Raw genomic sequence first — 19,959 nt, 5'->3', positions numbered from 1 at the left:
AACAAACTACTCATGCTAAACCCAAGACCTAGTTCCACCTGTTAGATAGTGACACTAAACATTCTCTGATTTAATCATGACCTGATCTCCAGCTTAAATGTATGGGTTTCACACCCAAACTAACAGGACAAGCTAAATCATTCTGAGTCACCCTGGACTTGAACCTCTCACTCAAAGAACACTTTGCCAAGAAGACGAAATGAGCGTGGTTCCAATTCCCTCTCCAGAAATAGTTTTTTATCTCCAAGGAGAAGACTTCAGAACCACAGTTAAGTGCCTAGCCCTCTTCTACCTAGATGGAGTTAACACCTGCTTGTTGGCAGCACGGAGACCAATCTTGCTACCCTGAAAGGTGATATTTGCGCAGCTGTGTGGCTCATCAGGGGGCTGAAGGAAATTCTACCAAATCACCTGCTATCAAACAATTCTGTACTGGCTCACTGTCCACACCCGGATCATCTTCAAGATCATCTGCATCACTTACAAAGCCCTCTACACCAAGACCTTTATTACCTACCTAACATACTAACAACATATGTAGGTCAACACCAGACAAGGAGCTACAAGATTGCCAGATTAGAAACTAAACACTGCAGGAAGAGGAAAATAAAACAGGCCTTCCCTGCCTATAGCCTCAGCATCTGGATCACTATCCCCTCTGACGTTAGAATAATGCAAACACTCCTAAAATTCAGGAAGGAACTGAAAACTCACCTCTTCATGGAACACTACCTCAGATGGGCTGACTTCTCACCCCTTCCACAAGCTGCACTTTCTCCCTCTGTCCCTACACCCATGTGTTCTCACTGGAGCTTGCCCCCTGTACAGCTTCCATTGCTACCAAGGCAGGTTTGTGCTTTAGAAAGACTAAAGTACACTTACAGGCATAAATATATATGTCCTGTTGCTGTAGGCCTGGTAAGATCGGGACCTAAGAGAATCCCTCGCAAGGCAGTTACTAAACATACCGGATGTGTAAGTTGTATATTAATTAACGCCACTCTACATTCTTTTCTATTATTGCCAAAAAGAGATGCTTAGTTAACGTGGCACCACAAATCAATGTAGGCCAATATTAGAGGCCTGCCCTAGCTACAGACAAACAGCCATCCTAATAGGACCTACTCACCTTTTCTGCCAACAGCTATAAACATTTATCCTTCTAATTAATTAATTAAAATCACTTATAACACCTATTTCATTGTTTTTATTCTTTTCATGATATTGATAAGGCCGGGTTCCGCCTTACCAGTTTACCCTGGAACCTTTGGTTGATGGACCTTTGCTGCCTGCTGAGAAGTGTAGAGGGGAGAAACAATTCATTTATTCAATCTGGTCAACTTTAGATGAGGGCATGACTCGGAAGAATCACTGACTCCGAAGTTCAAATGTGTAGGTTTATTACAAAGCCAAAAATAAATGGGCATCTAAACTCCTCAGGACGAGGTTGTAGAAGTAAAGAGGAACTAATACGAATCCAAACCTACGAGCAAGGTTAAATCCTTAAAGCAGGAAAAGAATGTCAATTTCTAGAACCAGAACACAGGCAATGATTGCCTCTACACCGAGGTCCGTCTATATCTGTGGTTGATAAGAGAAAATAATTAGTCTATGCCTACACTACCACTACCGTGACATCTCTACTTAGCATTTCCCAGGCCAGATCAGGAAAAGGTGTCAGCGCATGAACACTTCATAAGAAGTACACTCACATTGTATGGGGCAAGTAGCCAAGCTACAGAGCTCGTTTTAAGATGCTCTTTCTCTCTCCTTCGATCTCCTCACCTCTTCTCCTGTCTCCTTAAAAATGCAAAAACACAGAACATGCCAACTGTTGCATCAGGATCACCTCATCCTTCTGGACACTTCTCATAGGTGATTTTCCATTGAGTCTCGATGCTCGCAGCTCCTGGCTCAGTAACCTTACTCAGACATGAGTCCCTTTCTCACTGCACCATGAGGATTCAAGCAAGCCGGGCCGAAGACGGCTGAAATGCCAGAAACCGGTCCCCGGTAGCTTGTCTCCTTTCTGGTGAAGAATTGGCTTGGTAGTTTAGTCTGCCCATTTCCCATGATGCACTGGGCCAGGGACAGACTGATTTGCATATAGCCAGGTTCTGAGCTGGGATGGTGCAGTGAGATAAATAACGGTGATGGATTAAGCCCTGATCTTTGGACTGGGTAAGAGTGGTCTGCTTAATTCAGACACTCTGTTCATCACCACCCCCTTTTCTGAATCAACTTTAGATAAGGGCATGACTTGGAAGAATCACTGACTCCGAAGTTCAAATGTGTAGGTTTATTACAAAGCCAAAAATAAATGGGCATCTAAACTCCTCAGGACGAGGTTGTAGAAGTAAAGAGGAACTAATACGAATCCAAACCTACGAGCAAGGTTAAATCCTTAAAGCAGGAAAAGAATGTCAATTTCTAGAACCAGAACACAGGCAATGATTGCCTCTACACCGAGGTCCGTCTATATCTGTGGTTGATAAGAGAAAATAATTAGTCTATGCCTACACTACCACTACCGTGACATCTCTACTTAGCATTTCCCAGGCCAGATCAGGAAAAGGTGTCAGCGCATGAACACTTCATAAGAAGTACACTCACATTGTATGGGGCAAGTAGCCAAGCTACAGAGCTCGTTTTAAGATGCTCTTTCTCTCTCCTTCGATCTCCTCACCTCTTCTCCTGTCTCCTTAAAAATGCAAAAACACAGAACATGCCAACTGTTGCATCAGGATCACCTCATCCTTCTGGACACTTCTCATAGGTGATTTTCCATTGAGTCTCGATGCTCGCAGCTCCTGGCTCAGTAACCTTGATTCCCAGGACTCCTCCAGACTGAAAGAACACCGTCTCCCAATTACCAATCAACCAGGGAATTATAAGTGCACTATTCGCCCGTGAGGGTCTCAGGGCTCTGGGGGAGGGTGAGCACAGCAGTTCTGTTCAGTCGAAGAGTCAGCATTCTTTGAATAAAAGTATCCTCTCCTCTCCAGGCCTAACTCCTAAAACAAAAGGCGTTATTCTAACTAACAAAGACGACTTTCTCCACCAGCAACAGAAACGTGAGAAAGACCAAATCCAGCATGCACATGAATTTCAATCTACCTCCTCTGCCTGAGCCAACAGGAAGAATACATTTCAGGCCTACAGAAATAGGACAACATAAGAATAAGGCACGCAGAGCCTACGAATTACACATGAGCAAACATTTATATGTTCATTTCCAAACTATCATGTTACAAAGGCACATATATAGTTGGTTCATTCTATGGCCCTCCAATACCTATTTGGCAGGTTCCCTGTAATTATGAGATACTACAGCCATGGCATCTTCTGCATAATTATTGCTTTACCAAACGTGCCACATAGTCCACCAATTGCTTCTTTATTTGCAGATTTCAACCCAAAACATGTGTAAAGCTCAAACAGGTCAAAAGCTACTAAAAAAGCATGTGTGTCGCGCAGAGTTGTAGACCTATATAAAAGTTAATTTGGCATATTGTAATTACTGTATTGAGGTATTCAGGTCTTAAAGTGCCGGTAAAGAGGTGTACCGTTTGCTCAGACAGTAGCAGTATCGGTTACAATGACGACATAATGAAGTAATAATGCCACAGAATGTGCTGCATAATTTGCTTCTTCTCGAGACATAATTCGACAAGCCCTTCCGCATAATTTGGTCCGCCATTGTGGCATACTTCCAGCAGCTCCCCTTTTTTAGGCTAGGTCGTGCTCTATAAATAATATAATACATATACACAGACACATTTCCATCTCATGCGCAGTAACTTTGAAGCACTCTTAATGTGTGCCGTGCTCTGTCGCTGACCTCCACAGACTCAGTCATAAAGTCTCACGGATAGTCAGTCCTCCTCCGACAGTTCCTAAACACGCTTCTCCAGCTTGGGCTCAGTTCCAGGACGTTCACTTGATTTAATTTGCCTGTCGGGTCCTTGGCCTTTCTTTCTCCATTAGACCTGTTTCTGAAGCGGCTGCCCCCTGCTTGGTACATTTCCTGGTGAGAGGAGTCGGAGGCGTGGCATACGCGTACGTCAGGATACCTGCCCGTGTAGCGCTTTTCCCACCGTCAGAATGCTTCAATGCTTTCTCATCCTGTCCCTCCTATCAATATCTTTAATCTACATATACTTACCTCCTTATGCATCTATATACTTTCAATGTACTTATGAATCTATATATTTATCACTTTCTTCTAATTTAGCATTTCCAATGGATTACCCTATTTCTCAGCCTATACTTCGCTCAATATATCTTTTAGCCCAACCTTCTGACTCATCTCAAACTTCTTTCTACTACTCTTTCCAATGCACTACTCTAGCTCTCATCCTATACATCTATCAATATATCCTCTAATCCTCTACATCCACTCTCTCATTTATCCCAAACCCCATACCACTACTATGATCGCCAAAATAACCCTTTTTTTAGACTCTCACCCAAAAAGAAATCCTACACTCTTTTATCCCTCCCCTATCCTTTTCAATCAAGATTCAGACTAACATATTCACTTCTCAAATTTCATATTCAACTATACTAATTCACCACTAATCCTTGATAGGGTTCCAGAGTGTGTGCTACTCGCCAATAAAGAGTCTCAACACCCCATCAGGGTTACAAGTGCTATATAAATGCAAACCGTTTTCCTTTTCTACCACTCCCCAACCCTTCTCCATCCAAATAACTGACTAACATATCCACCACTAAAATTACTCATGTTTCACCGTACTAATTCAACACTAATCCTGATGAGTTCCAGAGTAGCTTGCTACTTGCGCTTCAAAACCCCATCAGGGGTAGCAAGCGCTATATAAATACAAACCTCTTTCCCCACTTCTATCCTGCCACCTCCCTTCTCTACCAAAATAACTGAATAACATATCCACTACTCAAATTACTTCATATTTTACTATACTAATTTTCAACACTAATCCTTCATGGGTTCCAGAGTTGTATGCTACTCGCCAGAAAAGCGCTTCAACACCCATCAGGGGTAACAAAGTGCTATATGAATGCAAACCCTTCTTCCCCTTTTATCCCTCCGCTATCCTTCTCACTCCAAATAATCTGACTAAATATCCACCACTGAAATTACTTCATATTTCACCATATTAATTCACCACTAATCCTTTATGTGCTTGCTGAATAGCGTGGGTCAACAAGCGTTATATAAATACAAACCTTTTTCCTCCTCTATCCTTCTGCTATCATTCCAAATCAAAATAACTGACTAACCTATCCAACACTTAAAATGTACTTGCATGTCTCACTATACTAATTCAACCTAATCGTCTATGGGTCCCGGAGTAGCGTGCTACTCGCCGAAAAAGCGCTTCCACGCCTCGTCAGGGGTAGTAAGCGCTATATAAATGCAATTACAATACAATACAATACAATAAGCCACACTGAGAATACGTCAGAGCTCTGAGCGAGCACAGAAGAGGGAAGGAGGGTATGAGAGGGATTGGAGAGACCCTGATGGATGAAGACAAGGATGGAAGAAAACAGCAGAGATGAGACTGCAACAAAAACACACACACACAACTCAATCACGTAGCCGCAGTGATATTACCAGCAAGGAGCAGCAAAGCACCACCACCCCCCACATCCCAGCATTCATGCCGCTCCCACAATGCACTTTGGGCGCCCCCACGTGCTCCTGAGGCTTAGTGGTAAATCACTGGATCACCTCTCTCCATGGAGCTTGGGGTGTTTCCAACCCATAAGCAGAAGTTAGCAGCCGGGGAGACATATTGACATGGTCATAAAGAGCAGGAACAAGCACCTCCATAGTGGAACAACTCCAAAGCGTGCAAGATATTCACTGTAGAAATCATCAAAAACTTGTAACAAAACACAGCATGAGAAGAGGACAGAGGAAAAAGATCAAAGGTGAATGATACTTTAGAATGAATGGAGTGTAGAAAAACATATAAGATGGACCCTTTAATCTAAAAGGGTGAGTTGGAAACTATAAAGGGCGAAAGCTGTCTATCTGCTCTCCAGTCCTTTACCACTTCTCTTGCTCTTCCTCCCTCCGTTGGGCATGTATCATCTGATTCCATTCTGCCTCTCTCTCACTAAAATATACATAGTGGCCCATGGTGAGACAGCACACGGGGGGCTGACATCTCTCCCCTCCTTGCCCTAAGGACTGGAATAAATGATGGGTGTGACTTTGGGTAAAGCATTCGCTAGTGCAATGAAGCACTAGGACTTTACCACCTTCTGCCATGGCAACAGCGGGGACATCTTTGATACTAAGAAATCAAATAAATAGATCGAGAAAAACAGAAGGGAGGAGAGTGGGAGCAAGGAGGTAGCTGAAAATAGTGCTTAGTTGGAGCTGGTGGTTGCATATGGAGCCCACTGGCACTCATTTTTGGTGACTGCACTTATTTTTCAGCAAAACTAGAGTCCCTGTTTTGACCGTGGCAGGCTAGAATGGCTGAACTCAACAATACTAAAGGGGGACAGAGATAGGGGGATAATTAACCCTCGCTTGTACAAGCAAGGCAAATTGGACAGATACACTAAACTATTTGAAAATATACTCAGAAGGACAGTTTTTGTTGTTTACAAAAATGATCATAAAATGTATTTAACACCTCCCAGCATGGGTTACATTCTAAAACATAATAAAAACATTTAAGATAAAAACCACCCCGAGGATGGTCTCTGTCCGTCTGGAGTGGGGCTCTCCGGTCAGCTCCTGTCTTGAAAGTTTCGGAGGGATTTGTCAAGTGGGGGACGAGAAAAAAGGGTGGTCCCAAAACGTATTTTCCCTTTGTTAATTTCCATAGGAAAAATTGGAACAGGCTACAGCTCAAACTGTTGAACTGAATTACACGAAATTTGGCAAGAAGGTAGCCCTTGGTTCAGAAAGAGACCTTTTTTAGGTCTCGGCTAGCGTTGACTGCGCACATGCGCAGTCTACGCTGGCGAGATTTAATGACTTGGAGTAGCGAGGTTAAGCCCCGCCCCTCTTCTCCATTGGCTGGCCTCCTAAGAGGTCCCATTGACGAGAATCTTTCGATCTAAGCCTCGTCCTTTTTAGATTGGGGGTGTGTTTTTGACTTTCTTCATCTCCTCTTCTCCATTGGCTGGAATGTAAAACAACAGACAAAAACACGCCCCCCCAGTCTGAAAAGGACGGGGCTTGCTGCTTCTTCAGGACACAAACTTTGTGTTGACAATGCTTTAAGCCCCTTCCTTTTCATTCTGGTGGGCGTGTTTTGTGTTGTTATTCTCGAGGCCGTCTACTCTGCATTACCCTTACTTTTCCCTCCTCGTGTGTACGTAGTTACCTCATCTCGCTAAATATACCAACGTGCGCCTTGTGTGTTGCAGATCCCGCCGTGCACAACAGGGAGCTGAGCGTGGAGCGGCCTCTGGAGGAACAGGTAGTGACATTAAGACTGTGGTGAGGTTCGCTTGGTTCATCTTCTTTTCGCACACGCAAATAGTAACATATATTTTAATTTTGTTGTTCTTGTGCCATGAAGCGTGTAAAGCGAACAGAAATCGATGGCGCTTCCTGACTGCAAACAGAAAGGCGGCGCCACTGCTCTAAAAGTTTATGATGCGCTCATTCCTGTCAGGCCTGCCTCGCGGGCTCCCTGCTGCATGCCTGGAGTAGGTCAGCAGTAGTCACTGGTTATAGTTGTATTTTGGGGATTTATGATTCTGATTCTTTCTTTTAAATTCTGCGCAAGACCCTTGTTTCCAGCACATATCTATGCCTGGCACTGCTTGGGCAGATTACTTCACATGGGTTCCTTCTGAGCTGTGCAGAGCAGATGACTCCCCCCGATGCCACTGCCCCAACCAGCCTGCTTCTCTCACCCTTTGCACCCCGCCCCCTCCTCCAAGGACCCCTTATCACCTTTCGCCAGTCACAGCATTTCCACAGAGCTCTCTGATTGCACAGCTGCTGGGCCCGGCTCCTCTCGGTCTGCTAATTCTGCTCCTACCGATAAGAGTCCCGGCTGTAGCCTCCTTTCAGAAGCTGGGATTGATCATGGGCCGGTGGGAAACCTGTTTTGAGCCCGGAGCGGGCGAGAAGCCCCAGTGCTGGTCATACAACATAAACATGTCCCTTCGCTATTGACGTGTTCACGTGAAGGCAAAGAGACAAAGCCAGAGTTTTTTTTTTGGTTTTGCAGTTTTATATAGCGTGAACTCGACCCGAGCGCTTCAGCCGAGGACCAGTTAGTTACGTTACACAAGCACACATTCATTTTTGGTAGGCACAGGATGTTGAGCCGACACCGAGCTTGAACCTAGTTCCCCAGGTCTAAAGTCCGCTGCTCCGGCCATTACGTCATATCTTCTCCTGCTGCGGTTGGCTATGCTGCCCCTCTTGTATTGGTGATAAGTGAGAACGTTCCTAACCCCAGCCTCCCCGACCCCTCAACTGACTTTAAAATTGATTATTGAGGCCTGCCTGTAGGTAAGGGATATGTGTGCCAAGCACAGTGACGTGTTCAGTGTCACAGGCAGCTAATATTTATTGGACTCGTTTCTCGCAGGTCCCAATGTTACCACACTTATGCGCTGGCCCCCAATGCTAATAGCAAATTTTCTTTATCAGCAGTGCTTTATAGAAAAAGGGCAAAGCTGCCATTGGATGCAAGGCAGCGCAAGAAGGCAGACCCTGTTGCCCCCTTGCAAGGCACGGCCAGGGAACACACAACGCGCGTAGGTGCTGCGATTAAAACAACGTGCAATATTCCTTTTACATTAAAACTGAGCCACTGAAGGGTTATCAGGCCCTCCATGCTAATTCTTTGCATCTATGAGTATACTTCCTGGCCCGGGTCAGGGCACTGCCGAGTGAGGCAAAAAGAAGCATCAGTGTAACAGAGCCTCCCCCACTCTACCACAAATCTCCCTCACTCAGCCAGTCTCTCGTGTACCACCAGCCTCTTTCCCTTGACTGAAGTCTCCCTCGCTCACCTGGAATCTCCCTCATTGGCTTGAATTTTTTTTTTCATCAGTTGTGACGTAATTCAGTGCCGACTTGAGCAAAAGCGTGCCATGATTTCCGGGTTCACAAACATGCCAACAGGTGCGATTGAGGCAAAGACTCTATTTTAAAACGGCTTTATAGGGGTCTCCTGCTTAAATGTCTTTTTTTGCATTTATATGTCATTAGGAAAAATGAAGGGATGTGTGTGTGTGTGTAGGGCTTTGTGTGTGTCGCTCTGTGTGTGTGTAGGACTGTGTGTGTGTCTGTGGGGGTCTGTGTGTTTTTTGTGTGGCATTTGCGAGAGATTAAGCTATTGGCATTGTAAATGCCAATGCCGTTTATTTATCTGTTTTCAAAACCAACACATAAATAAAAATGTTGTCATTAACAATGCCAATAGCTCTAACTTTTGCAAAGGCGCGACCGTTGCATTGTAAATGCTTGTTTTTTAATGGTGTAAATCCGTTCAGTAGTTTCAGAGAAATTAGAAAAGAAAAATATCGATATCTGAGCATCGAGCAGGGTTCGCGAACCCTCCCGGGCATTAGCTTCACTCTGATTGGCTGCCAACACTCCAAACCAGGAAGGGTTTGCAGGAGGCAGGGAGCCGGTGGGCCTTTGTGGGGGCATTGAGGCTGCCCCCTCTGTCCCCAACGCAAAGTGCCGTCCCCAGTGCCCTCAATAAAATAAAATTTTAAAAAGAGGCACAGCCCCAGGGGATGGGGTCCCCGGGGCCAATATAGGCTCCCTCCTTAAAAATATATATTTTTAAATGATAAATATGTGGTAATGCCCCGGTCGATGGGGTCCCCGGGGGCGAAATTAGCCTCGGGAGGGGGGCCAGGCAGTCCCCTTCCTGTTTTTTTCTAGAATAAAACGGGTCAGGCCTTGGGGGATGGGGTCCCCTGGACCCCAAATTTTGTGAAACAAAGGGAGCCACAGCCCCCCTTCTAAAATAATAAAACAAAAAAAAGCCTGCATTGCGCTGGAGGGAGGCCCCGCCCCCTCCATGCAGCAAACATGCCCCCTGGCGCGTTGTAAGTTGGGGAATTAATTCCCCTTGAATCCAGAGGGTCCCTGTGGGCCAACTTGCCCACCAGGTATCTCCAGTAGGTGCCACAGAGCTGTGTTGCAGAGAGGTGGTCCAAGGCCTTGTCCCTTTTAAACCTCTCTGCAACGCTGCTCCGTGGCTCTTACTGGAGGTACCTGGTGGGCTAGTTGGCCCCCAGGGACCCTCATGATTCAAGGGGACTTAATCCCCAACTTACAATGCGCCAGGGGGCGTGTTTGCACAGTGGTGCAGGGCGGGGGCGGGGCCTGAAATAGCAAATGTGCCCCCTGGCACCTCATACATTGGGGGATTAAGTCCCCTTCAATCCTGAGGGTCCCTGGGGGCCAACTAGCCAACCAGGTACCTCCAGTAAGCGCCACAGTGTTGCGTTGCAGAGAGGTGGTTCGAGGCCATGCCCCTTTTTACACCACTCTGTAAACGCGGCTTCTGGGGCACTGCTGGTGGGTCGATGAGGTCTTCTTGTGTCCTGAGAGCCTCAGGACACGAGTGGACTTCATCCTCTGAGCCGCAGTGCGTGGTGTTAAAAGGGGCATGACCTCCAAACACCTCTCTGCAACGCAGCTCACTGGCGGTTACTGGAGGTACCTGGTGGGCTACTTGGCCCCCAGGGACCCTCAAGATTCAAGGGGACTTAATCCCCCAACTTACAATGCACCAGGGGGCGCCTTTGCACAGTGGGGCATGGTGGGGGCGGTCCTGATATAACAAGTTAGCAATCCTGCTGTGTGGGACTTACTGGAGGTAATAAAAAGGGTAGTAGGCCCCCAAGGTTGAAATTGGGGGCTAAGTATCCCTCCTGTTACCTTCGCTAAATCCCACACAGTGGGTCTTTGAGCTTCACTGTTGTGATTGGCAGGCGGTCATCTGCCAATGAGTACAATGAAGACACTCTAGAACGCAAGCAGGACATTTGGGAGGCCAACGAATCAGTTAAATTTAGACAGGGTGTGAAATATTTCCGTCAACACCTGATGGATTATTCGGGTGTTGTGTTTTACTATAACGTCACATAATTAGAATAATTAGTTTCATAGTTGATAGAGTCTAGACATACCTAGAGGTATGGCCCTGATGTACGGTTTCCAATTGCTTCTTTTGCCATCGGCTCAGTAAGCGCCTACGTCGTTGTTAATTAATTAATCTGTTATTAATTTGTTTTTAGCTTCAAACCGCCCATTGTTAATCTGCCTGCCTTGCCTGTGGGTATCGGTTTGTTTCAATTAAGCTGGTAGGTGCTTTCAATATCCGCGTAAGTGCGCGCTTTGCAGTGGTGAGGTATAAGGTGAGAACTTTGCCATGAGGAAATATAAAAGTTTCACATAGGACAGGAGGAATGTTCTAGGAGCTGCTATGTATATGTACACCAGTGATTAAATAGTCCTGTTGGTTTTCAGTGTAACTGTGTATTTCTATATTTAGCTTTATGGATGCACTGTTTTAAATAATGCTTTGGAGGAAGAGCAGTCAAACCAGCAGAAAAGGAATCCCTGAAAGCCACGGTTTTCTAATAGTGAAATGAAAGCCAAAAGGGGGCAGGATGGGCGGAGCAGAACTCTGTGGAATTCCACAGAGTTTTTCTGGAATTTTGTGGAATTTTACGTAGTGCAACTCCGCGAGCTCCGCCCACCCCTAAACATGTGTCGTCTAGATGTAAACCAAATACACTAATTTCATTTGAGGACCAGTGACACTGGCCAGGAAATCACCTACTACAGCGATCTCTGTTCCATGTACAGGTGTGGCATATAGTCAGGCACCACACACTGTGAGGATGGTAGACCCTGGTAAGTACACTTAAATATTACTTTATTGATGGTTCACAGTTTATATTATTGGATAAAATTTTAGCAATATGTGGTGTGTGTCTAATATCCCTGTTGTCACTTATATCCATATGCTCAGATATGGCTCATAAGAATATACTATTTCATAACATGTTTACTAATAAAAGGATGACTCTACATTTAAATTGAAATAATGCAGTATGCACCAAATTGCTTATATTGTCTCATCGAACGAGGAGCAGCCCCAATTGTATTGAAAGTGAATACTTATGACATATGCATATAACATGATTCACATCATCCTTTGTATTGAAATATGGATATGCATGTTAAATTACAGACTCTGACAGGAGTTCCTCAGTGATCTTAAGTACCTGATCCAGGGATGTGGGAGACATTATGGCTGCAGCAGTCAGACTCACTACTATCCGTCCCATCACGGAGGATCTCAATACCCCCACAGAGCTGTGGCTGGAGTGTATTACATGTCTGTATTGGACACCTCAATGCTACAGTGTGAACTGTCACATGTTGCTTTTCAGGAACCAGAACATATGTGGAACGTCCGACAGATGTGAAAAAAAATGGTTCTAACCCTTGTGTTGTAGTGCAGTATACTCAGGCAAATACTTCTGTCTTTCAGGTTCTGAGGTCAATGAGCTGCTTGATGAAGCTGAACCTACTACCAATGGAGGGCGGTGGGTAATCTGAGGGGAGAACCCAATCCTCCTCCAAGCAGCAATGTCAGCAGTCAGCACCACTCAAGAGGAGGTAGAGGAGGAAGAAGAGAAGCTGGTGCTGGTTGCGGAGGAGGACCTGGATTACCAGGAGTGCATTTTTGGCCAACTGGCAAAAACATTGAAGCCTACATTTGGTCCAGCCAGCATTGTACCTCCCACTTCACCTCTGAGGATTGCCCATTCCCAGCAGTCACCCAACCAGACAAAACATTCGCCTACCCCAATAGAACGATCACCTCCTCATAGCCTTCAGGCCCAAGGTAGATGTGTTACTTCGCTCATGCATCTCTGGGACCTAACACCCCTGGTGAGGATCAGGTATCCCCTAGGCATGAATCTTCTCCTCACAGCCGCCCACGTGCCACCCCTCTCCATGCTGGTGGACCCGATGGGCTCATCCAAGATCATCCCATGCGTAAGGAGCTGGCAGATGGTCATGGTGGCCAGTGGGAGGATTAATTTTTCCTACAACGGGCTGATGTGAGGAAGGACATTCGAGCCACAGGGGCTATTCTGTCTGACATTTTAGACTCAGTACAGGAAATTCCTAAGATGAAAGGCAGGCAGACCTTTGTCTCGGACACGATTGAGAATTCTTGAGTGTGTAGGAGAAGTAACACCTCTACCTTGGCCATGAATGCTGTGAGGAGGTGATGGTTGTGTTGGGTTATGAACGGTGGACTCTAAATAAAGTTGTGAGTCTTTTGACACATACTCCTGAAGATTTATGGGAAATGTAGTCTACGCAGGGGCGTGACTAATGGATAATACAGAAATGCTTCCCCAGCACCGTTATCACACTTGCTAAATTCTATTTGTATAAAAACAGTAACCAAATGAATTTCTGTACAATGCTGGCAAAAATATTGTTAATACTAAGGCAGCGAACAATACACTATATTATTTTCCACGAATATGTTAGTAAATAGTCCAGGAAGTCTGTTTTCACTGTTTATATTGAATATCACTTGATTTATTTAAATATTTGACTGTTTTGCATTTCACATTACGCGTGAGCAAGGAGCAAATGCTCCGAAACGCGTAGGGTGACTTTGCTGCAATAAAATCACGCTGGAGAAACTTTGTGGCCAAGGTGTGTTGTCCTTTTGGAGTGTTTGGGATGGTGCTTTTTTGAACTATATATATATATATATATATATATATATATATATATATATATATACTACTATTATAAAGGAAGAACTTTGAACCTTTGAGGCGGGTAAACTCGGGAACCACAGCGCCAATCCACACACCCGATACATCGTTGTAATCGTCAGGGTGTGCAGATGAACATAGGCTATATAAACTTAATAAAAATACGTTATTTAAAAAATGTACCCAAAAAATAAAGTAGGGGCATATTACCAAGCAATAGCGATAATTATCGCTATGGCTTGGTTAGCGGGAAAGATTTACCGCTGAGCTGCGGCGATTTTTACCGCAAATAAACTTTGGTATTACCAAGGTTTATCGCCAATGCGATAAGAATCGCCGCAATGCATGAATATCGCTGAAAAGTCAGCGATATTCATGCATTACCGAGCTAATGCTCTTAGCCATGTTATCCACCTCCCATTGGATAACATGGCTAAGAACTGCTCAGGGCAGGTGTTAGCTTTTGGAGATATTCGTGCTTAGCGTGAATATCTCCAAAAGTTGGTAATAGGAGATAGCGATGTTAGCGACTGTTTTCAGTCGCTAACATCTTGGCACGCCCACTTTGCATATCATTAGTGATAAATATCACTGACATGCAAAGTGGGGCCCAGGATGGTCGCTATCTCATACTAGCTGTCGCTAACTGGTGTTAGCGACAGCTAGGTAATAGGGAGATAATTTTATCTCTGCTTTCTTGGCTTTTAAAGCCAAAAAAGCGGAGATAAACCCCCTTGGTAATATGCCCCCTTGTTCCTTGGAAGAAGCGCCGGCCGCGACGTGCGTGCCCGACGTGAGGAACGCGGGGAGGAGCGGCGTCCAGGAGCGCAAGGAGGACCGGCGGACATGGCGCTGAGAGGAGCGGTGAGGAGTGGCGGACAGGCCGTGAGGAGCGGCGGACAGGCGGTGAGGAGCGGCGGACAGGTGGGGAGGAGCGGCGGACAGGCGGGGAGGAGCGGTGAGCGGCGGATGAGGTAGGTTATTTATTTATTTATTTAGGAGCGGTGAGCGGCAGAAAAATGAAGCAAAAATGAAAATCGTGAGAAAGAGGAAGCAAACGGAGCATTACAAAAGTGAGCCAAACGGTGCATTACAGGAGGAAAAAGTTACGTGTGCAGATTACAAAAGCGTACATCGTGAGCAAGAGGAAGCAAACGGAGCATTACAAAAGTGAGCCAAATGGTGCATTACAGGAGGAAAAAGTTACGTGTGCAGGTTACAAAAGCGTAGAAAGTAAACATAGAGGTATAGGTGGAAAAAGTGACGTGTGCAGGTAGCAAGAGGAAGCAAACGGTCATTAAAAAAGTGAGCCAAACGGTGCATTACAGGAGGAAAAAGTTATGTGTGCAGGTTACAAAAGCGTACAAAGTAAACATAGAGGTATAATACTGCAATATATGGAGGAAGGCTCCGGGGGACCCACGGACAACGTCGGGGCGGGTGGGGGCCCTGAAGCCTAATTGCTCCCGGACAACGTCGGGACTGGCTGCTAGTATATATATATATATATATATATATATATATATATATATATATATATATATATATATATATACACATATTACCTACTGGCGGTCGCCAGTAGGTATATATAGTTAGGATTTTTTTGAATAGGGATTTCTGAAATTCTATGTTGAATAACCTTGGCGTTGATGGACGGAATTGGCTGAAATTTTCAGGAAAATGGCACATTTTGTTTCTGAGCGTCCCCTGAAAGTTTGAAAGTTTGGGGGGGTTTCGTCAAGCGGAGGCCGAGAAAAAAGGGGGGTCCCAAAACGTGTTTTTAACATTGAGTTTTCCATAGGGCGGTTGGACTCACTTTTAGCTCGAACGGCTGAATAGATTTCCACAAAACTTGGCAAAATTGTAGGGACTGGTAGCCCGATGTGCCTTTGCTATGTCTCAAGATATATGCTCCAGTGGTTTTTACGAAAATTAACTTTGAAAAATATATATTGGGCTACACTGGGCTATATATATGTTAGAGCCCAAATGCAGCCCAATGTAGCCCAATGTAGCCCAACGATGGCCACCAGAGACAAAAAAAAACAAATGTAGCCCAAATATCAGCCAAATGTAGCCCAACTATAGCCCAGGGACAGAATGTCCCAGAGTGTTCTAAAGAACAACTAGAGCGCTAACAGTCTTACTTATGACAAAAGTATGGCACACCTGAAGTCATCTTGATTGGAATGAAGTGTTAACACTTAAAACATCTAATTTGCAAAGGAACAAAATGAGGGGTTTCATTTTGCCATAGAAATGTTATATATATATATATATATATATATATATATATATATATATATATATATATATATATATATATATATATATATATATTACCTACTGGCGATCGCCAGTAGGTATATATAGTTAGGATTTTTTTGAATAGGGATTTCTGAAAACTCTATGTTGAATAACTTTGGCGTTGATGGACGGAATTGGCTGAAATTTGCAGGAAAATTGCTTGCACATTTTGTTTCTGAGCGTCCCCTGAAAGTTGGGGGGGGGGGGTGTTTCGTCAAGCGGGGGCCGAGAAAAAAGGGGGGTCCCAAAACGTGAGTTTTCCATAGGGCGGTTAGACTCACTTTTAGCTCGAACGGCTGAATGGATTTCTATGAAACTTGGCAAAATTGTAGAGACTGTTTTCCCGATGTGCCTTTGCTAGGTCTCAAGATATGTGCTCCAGTGGATTTTAGAAATTAACTTTCAAAAAAATATATATATCTGTGACAGCGTCCCGGTTAGCGCCCCGGTTCGCGTACCAGACGCGTAATGGAACTTCGCGAGGAGAAGCGGATTGGCTCTCCGGTGACTCTCAACATTCTAAACAGTCCGAAGCGGCCGCCATCTTGTCTCTCGGTAGGATCGAGAGACAAGAGGTGGAAATAAACGAAGGGGGAAATGAATGAAAGGGGCAAGGTAGACCCCTCCTGACCCCCTAGGACTGATGTGGGGGCTATTAAAGGTATTATTTATCGTGAATGGCTGGGTCTTTTCCAGCTCAAAATCAGCGAGGTATCGGGCTTTGAATTGATGGGGTTCTCCATTAAAGATATGGAGAAAGCACTGATTTCGGGTGTGCTGTGTTATCGGCCGCCGGGCTCGGCTTCCTCTCTATCAGAGTTCCTCGACCTAGTGTATGATTTATCTAACACCCACTCGAAGCTGTTAGTCCTGGGCGACTTCAACCTATGGCAGGGGGGTCCAGCAGACGGAGCGTTCACGTCTCTTTGCCAAGCTCTTGCTGACATCCAACTGCAGCAACTGGTCCGCTCGGCGACACATAGGGGTGGTCATGTCTTGGACTTGATTTTCGCTGACGGTCAATCGGCAGTGATTAACGACATCCTAGCCCAATGCTGGACTGATCATGCGCTTGTGGCGTTTTCTCTATGTTTAGGGGATTATTCCTCTGAAGGCGCCGGGGTAGGATTTTTGAAATTGGGCAGACCTTGGTCCCGATTGCTCAGCTCATCTCCTATGCCCTCCTTAATACCTGCTAACTTCCGCTTGAGTAATTCGGTGGAGGAAAGCTATTCCTCTTTGTGTCGGTCGATTACTGATACGCTTGACAAGGTGGTGCCCCTCCGTAAATCTAGAGGGAGAGTGAACAGGGCTTTTCCCTGGTACACGGAAGAGTTACGACAATTGAAGCTGAGCTGTAAACGTGCCGAGAGAGCGTGGAGGAAGCAGTACTCCGCCTCGGCAAAAATCTCGTACAGGCTCGCACTGCAAGGTTACAAGGTACAGATTAAGAGGGCCAAGGCGGCCTTCTTAGAAGCTTCCTTGACTCAGGCATCCAATAAATCCCAAGCCCTGTTCAAAATTGTCAGGGACCTGTCCCACCCTGTTTGTGCGGCTAACACGGTCCGTGCGTCGCAGGCACTTTGTGACTCGCTGGCGATTGCTTTCGAGGAGAAGACTGCTAAGATCCTAGAGGGCCTAACGCACCCTTTACCTACTGCCTTCGGCTCGGGAGCTCCGGTTGGCTCGCTCAGTCGACCCCAGCCAACTGCTTCTAGCACTGGCTTGGGAGCTCCGACCGTGCCACCCAGTCGACCCCGGTCGTCTGTCCCTGCCCTTCTTCCAGGAGTGTCTGGTACGGGAATTCCGGTCGATCTGCCCAGCCGACCCCGGACCGTTGCCTCTGGCTCGAGTCTGGGAGCTCCGGGCAGCTCACCCAGTCGACCCCAGCCGACCGGCTCTGCTTGCATATTGGGAGCCCTGGGCGCGGGAGCTCCGGTGGGTCTGCCCAGTCGACCCCAGACGGGTGGCGCTGACCTGGGTCTGGGAGCTCCGGGCAGCTCATCCAGTCGACCCCAGCTGAACGCCCCTGACCTCGGTTTGGGAGCTCCAGTCACCCCCTCCAGTCGACCCCAACTAAGGTTTTTTCCTTCCCCTTCCTTCGAGGAATACTGTAATGTGGCATATACGGTGTCCTCGGGGTCCCCGCTTGACCCACTGCCCCCCAAATTTTGGAAGGCTTTCCACGCAGATCTTTTCTTGCCTTTGTTTTCAATCTGTCTCCAATCTTTGGAGTTGGCATCGGTGCCAGAATGCTGGAAATTAGCAGTAGTGTCACCTCTGCTAAAAAAGCCAACTTTGGACCCGGCCTGTCTTTCCAACTATAGGCCTATCTCCTTGCTCCCTTTTCCGATTAGGATTCTGGAAAAATGGGTGACTCGCTCACTCTCAGGTTTCCTGGAGAACATCGGTTGGTTCGATGAGGACCAGTTTGGCTTCCGCCCCGGACACAGGACGGAGTCCGCGCTGGTGACCGTGTTGGACAATCTCCGTTCGCGTGTCGACAGTGGCCAGGCAGCCTTTTTAGTGCTGCTCGACATGTCGGCCGCGTTCGACACGGTTTGCCATCGGACCCTTGTCAGGAGACTGGAGGAGTGCGGGGTCACTGAGGGGGCAAGAGAGTGGCTGACATCCTATCTTGGTGGCAGGCAACAGTTGGTTTCACTTCCACCATTTAGCTCTAAGCCAAGGAGTGTAGGACAGGGGGTTCCACAGGGCTCGGCCATTAGCCCTATACTTTTTAACCTGTACCTCCGCCCTCTAGTCCAGCTAATAAAATCTTTTGGTGTCTCTGCATTTAATTATGCCGATGACACCCAGCTGGTCTTTTCTCTGGAAGGGAATAATGCGGTTTCGCTGGATACTTTCCATCGCTGCATGGCAGCCACAGCGGACTGGTTATGAGCTAACTCCCTACAATTTAATAGCTCCAAGACGGAGGTGCTCCACTGTTCCATCGACCGGATTCCGCGGGCACTCCCAGAGAACTTTTGGCCTAGTACCTTCCTCGAGCCAGTACTGGCGGCGGAATCAGCCCGTAACTTGGGGGTGATTTTTGGCCCTAACCTACAGCTTGACATACACGTCAATAAAACCACTTCCACGTGTATGATGCTGCTGCGCATGTTGCGCAAGGTCCTGCCTCTTCTCCCCGCTCAAGCTAGGCCGGAAGTAGTTCGTGGGACCATATTAAGTCGCCTCGATTACTGCAATGGGCTTCTTTTGGAGGCCCCAAAAAACCTGACCGGGAAGCTACAGCGGGTGCAGAACATGGCCGCCAAGCTGGCTCTCTCCCGCCCTAGGTCTAGCTCCTCCACTCTTGCATTAAGAGACCTACACTGGCTCCCGGTACATCTGCGGGTACAGTATAAAGCTGCGTGTCTGGTGTTTAAAGCTGTTCACCAACAGGGCCCTATTCCTTTGCAAAAGATGTTCACATGGTATTCCGCTTCGCGGCCCCTCCGCTCTTCTTCGGCGCATCTTCTTGTAGTTCCGAGGTTTCACAGAGTGAGGATGGGTGGCCGCTCCTTTAGTGTTGCAGCGGCCAAACTTTGGAACTCCCTGCCACTCTCTTTGAGAAGCCACAAGGACTACTTTCCATTTAGGAAAGCGTTAAAAACCCACTTGTTCCCATAAATGGCCTGAGCTGTTAAGTGTATGGTTTCTTGATCAAAGCGCCAGGATGCCCTTTGGGTGACAGGTTTTGCGCTCTACAAATACACTAAATAAATAAATAAATAAATAAAGGGCCCCGCGGGGCAAAAAAATAAAAGACATTTTTTTTCGATTTTTCGCGGTGGAAGCGCTACCCGGTACGCGAACCGGGTAGCTCACTGGTAGCGTAACGGGAGTCCGCCATCTTGTGTTTCGGACGAATTTAGTCACAAGATGGAG

This window comes from Lissotriton vulgaris, chromosome 10, assembly GCF_964263255.1.
Source record: "Lissotriton vulgaris chromosome 10, aLisVul1.2, whole genome shotgun sequence".
Lineage (NCBI taxonomy): Eukaryota > Metazoa > Chordata > Amphibia > Caudata > Salamandridae > Lissotriton > Lissotriton vulgaris.
Note: the sequence above shows the minus strand (reverse complement) of the source record.